This window comes from Somniosus microcephalus, unplaced genomic scaffold (assembly GCF_052327205.1).
Source record: "Somniosus microcephalus isolate GS21.2 unplaced genomic scaffold, FLI_Smic_1.0 unresolved_chr2, whole genome shotgun sequence".
Lineage (NCBI taxonomy): Eukaryota > Metazoa > Chordata > Chondrichthyes > Squaliformes > Somniosidae > Somniosus > Somniosus microcephalus.
The window spans coordinates 36,186,769-36,191,134 of NW_028225180.1; positions in this window are offsets into that span (position 1 = coordinate 36,186,769).

Here is a 4,366-nt window from a genome sequence, read left to right on the forward strand (position 1 = left end):
GAGAGAGAGAGCGCGAGAGAGAGAGCGCGAGAGAGAGCGCGAGAGAGAGAGCGCGAGAGAGAGAGCGCGAGAGAGAGAGCGCGAGAGAGAGAGACAGAGCGCGCGAGAGAGAGACAGAGCGCGCGAGAGAGAGACAGAGAGCGCGCGAGAGAGAGACAGAGAGCTCGCGAGAGAGAGAGCGTGCGAGAGAGACAGAGAGCGCGCGAGAAAGACAGAGAGCGCGCGAGAGAGACAGAGAGCGCGCGAGAGAGACAGAGAGCGCGCGAGAGAGACAGAGAGCGCGCGAGAGAGACAGAGAGCGCGCGAGAGAGAGACAGAGAGCGCGCGAGAGAGAGACAGAGAGCGCGCGAGAGAGAGACAGAGAGCGCGCGAGAGAGAGACAGAGAGCGCGCGAGAGAGAGACAGAGAGCGCGCGAGAGAGAGACAGAGAGCGCGCGAGAGAGAGACAGAGAGCGCGCGAGAGAGAGACAGAGAGCGCGCGAGAGAGAGACAGAGAGCGCGCGAGAGAGAGACAGAGAGCGCGCGAGAGAGAGACAGAGAGCGCGCGAGAGAGAGACAGAGCGCGCGAGAGAGAGACAGAGAGCGCGCGAGAGAGAGACAGAGAGCGCGCGAGATAGAGACAGAGAGCGCGCGAGAGAGAGACAGAGAGCGCGCGAGAGAGAGACAGAGAGCGCGCGAGAGAGAGACACAGAGCGCGCGAGAGAGAGACAGAGAGCGCGCGAGAGAGAGACAGAGAGCGCGCGAGAGAGAGACAGAGAGCGCGCGAGAGAGAGACAGAGAGCGCGCGAGAGAGAGACAGAGAGCGCGCGAGCGAGAGAGCGCGCGAGCGAGAGAGCGCGAGCGCGAGAGAGAGCGCGAGCGCGAGAGAGAGCGAGCGCGAGAGAGAGCGAGCGCGAGAGAGAGAGCGAGCGCGAGAGAGAGAGCGAGCGAGAGAGCGCGAGCGAGAGAGCGCGAGAGAGAGAGCGCGCGAGAGAGAGCGCGCGAGAGAGCGAGCGCCAGAGAGCGAGCGCAAGAGAGCGAGCGCGAGAGAGAGCGAGCGCGAGAGAGAGAGCGAGCGCGAGAGAGAGAGCGAGCCCGAGAGAGAGAGCGAGCGCGAGAGAGAGAGCGAGCGCGAGAGAGAGCGAACGCGAGAGAGAGCGAACGCGAGAGAGAGCGCGCGAGAGAGAGAGAGAGAGCGAGAGAGAGAGAGCGCGAGAGAGAGAGCGAGAGAGAGAGAGAGAGCGCGAGAGAGAGAGCGCGCGAGAGAGAGCACGAGAGAGAGAGCGCGCGAGAGAGAGAGAGCGCGCGAGAGAGTGCGTGCGAGAGAGAGAGAGCGCGAGAGAGAGCGCGAGAGAGAGAGAGCGCGAGAGAGAGAGAGAGCGCGCGAGAGAGAGCGCGAGAGAGAGAGCGCGAGAGAGAGAGCGCGAGAGAGCGCGAGAGAGAGCGCGAGAGAGAGAGCGCGAGAGAGAGAGCGCGAGAGAGAGAGCGCGAGAGAGAGAGCGCGAGAGAGAGAGCGCGAGAGAGAGAGCGCGAGAGAGCGAGCGAGAGAGAGAGAGCGCGAGAGAGCGAGAGAGAGAGCGCGAGAGAGAGAGCGCGAGAGAGAGCGCGAGAGAGAGCGCGAGAGAGAGAGCGCGAGAGAGCGAGCGCGAGAGAGAGAGCGCGAGAGAGAGAGCGCGAGAGAGAGAGCGCGAGAGAGAGAGCGCGAGAGAGAGAGCGCGAGAGACAGAGCGCGAGAGAGAGCGCGAGAGACAGAGAGCGCGAGAGAGAGAGAGCGCGAGAGAGAGAGCGCGAGAGAGAGCGCGCGAGAGAGAGCGCGAGAGAGACAGGGAGCGCGCGCGAGAGAGACAGGGAGCGCGCGCGAGAGACAGGGAGCGCGAGCGAGAGAGACAGGGAGCGCGCGCGAGAGAGACAGGGAGCGCGCGCGAGAGAGACAGGGAGCGCGCGCGAGAGAGACAGGGAGCGCGCGCGAGAGAGACAGGGAGCGCGCGCGAGAGAGACAGGGAGCGCGCGCGAGAGAGACAGGGAGCGCGCGCGAGAGAGACAGAGAGCGCGCGCGAGAGAGACAGAGAGCGCGCGCGAGAGAGACAGAGAGCGCGCGCGAGAGAGACAGAGAGCGCGCGCGAGAGAGACAGAGAGCGCGCGCGAGAGAGACAGAGAGCGCGCGCGAGAGAGACAGAGAGCGCGCGCGAGAGAGACAGAGAGCGCGCGCGAGAGAGACAGAGAGCGCGCGCGAGAGAGACAGAGAGCGCGCGCGAGAGAGACAGAGAGCGCGCGCGAGAGAGACAGAGAGCGCGCGCGAGAGAGACAGAGCGCGAGAGAGAGACAGAGCGCGCGAGAGAGAGACAGAGCGCGCGAGAGAGAGACAGAGCGCGCGAGAGAGAGACAGAGCGCGCGAGAGAGAGACAGAGCGCGCGAGAGAGACAGAGCGCGCGAGAGAGAGACAGAGCGCGCGAGAGAGAGACAGAGCGCCCGAGAGAGAGACAGAGAGCGCGCGAGAGAGAGACAGAGAGCTCGCGAGAGAGAGAGCGCGCGAGAGAGGCAGAGAGCGCGCGAGAGAGACAGAGAGCGCGCGAGAGAGACAGAGAGCGCGCGAGAGAGACAGAGAGCGCGCGAGATAGACAGAGAGCGCGCGAGAGAGACAGAGAGCGCGAGAGAGAGAGACAGAGAGCGCGAGAGAGAGAGACAGAGAGCGCGCGAGAGAGAGACAGAGAGCGCGCGAGAGAGAGACAGAGAGCGCGCGAGAGAGAGACAGAGAGCGCGCGAGAGAGAGACAGAGAGCGCGCGAGAGACAGAGAGCGCGCGAGAGAGAGACAGAGAGCGCGCGAGAGAGAGACAGAGAGCGCGCGAGAGAGACAGAGAGCGCGCGAGAGAGAGACAGAGAGCGCGCGAGAGACAGAGAGCGCGCGAGAGACAGAGAGCGCGCGAGAGAGAGACAGAGAGCGCGCGAGAGAGAGACAGAGAGCGCGCGAGAGAGAGACAGAGAGCGCGCGAGAGAGAGACAGAGAGCGCGCGAGAGAGAGACAGAGAGCGCGCGAGAGAGAGACAGAGAGCGCGCGAGAGAGAGACAGAGAGCGCGCGAGAGAGAGACAGAGAGCGCGCGCGAGAGAGAGCGCGAGCGCGAGAGAGAGCGCGAGCGCGAGAGAGAGAGCGAGCGCGAGAGAGAGAGCGAGCGCGAGAGAGAGAGCGAGCACGAGAGTGCGAGCGCGAGCGAGAGAGCGCGAGCGAGAGCGAGCGCGAGAGAGCGAGCGCGAGAGAGAGCGAGCGCGAGAGAGAGCGAGCGCGAGAGCGAGCGAGCGCGAGAGCGAGCGAGCGCGAGAGCGAGCGCGAGAGAGAGCGAGCGCGAAAGAGAGCGAGCGCGAAAGAGAGCGAGCGCGAGAGAGAGAGCGAGCGCGAGTGAGAGAGCGAGCGCGAGAGAGAGAGCGAGCGCGAGAGAGAGAGCGAACGCGCGAGAGAGAGCGCGAGAGAGAGAGAGCGCGAGAGAGAGAGCGCGAGAGAGAGAGAGCGCGAGAGAGAGAGAGAGCGCGAGAGAGAGCGTGAGAGAGAGAGAGAGCGCGCGAGAGAGATCGCGCGAGAGAGAGCGCGCGAGAGAGAGCGAGAGAGAGAGAGCGCGCGAGAGAGTGCCCGCGAGAGAGAGAGAGCGCGAGAGAGAGAGAGAGCGCGAGAGAGAGAGAGAGCGCGAGAGAGAGAGAGCGCGAGAGAGAGAGAGCGCGAGAGAGAGGGCGCGAGAGAGAGGGCGCGAGAGAGAGAGCGCGAGAGAGAGCGCGAGAGAGAGAGCGCGAGAGAGAGAGCGCGAGAGAGCGAGCGCGAGAGAGAGCGCGAGAGAGAGAGCGCGAGAGAGAGAGCGCGAGAGACAGAGAGCGCGAGACAGAGAGCGCGAGAGAGAGAGCGCGAGAGAGCGCGAGAGAGAGAGCGCGAGAGAGAGAGCGCGAGAGAGAGAGCGCGAGAGAGCGAGCGCGAGAGAGCGAGCGCGAGAGAGAGAGCGCGAGAGAGAGAGCGCGAGAGAGAGAGCGCGAGAGAGAGCGCGAGAGACAGAGCGCGAGAGACAGAGCGCGAGAGACAGAGCGCGCGAGAGAGAGACAGAGCGCGCGAGAGAGAGACAGAGAGCGCGCGAGAGAGAGACAGAGAGCTCGCGAGAGAGAGAGCGCGCGAGAGAGACAGAGAGCGCGCGAGAAAGACAGAGAGCGCGCGAGAGAGACAGAGAGCGCGCGAGAGAGACAGAGAGCGCGCGAGAGAGACAGAGAGCGCGCGAGAGAGACAGAGAGCGCGCGAGAGAGACAGAGAGCGCGCGAGAGAGAGACAGAGAGCGCGCGAGAGAGAGACAGAGAGCGCGCGAGAGAGAGACAGAGAGCGCGCGAGAGAGAGACAGAGAGCGCGCGAGAGAGAGACA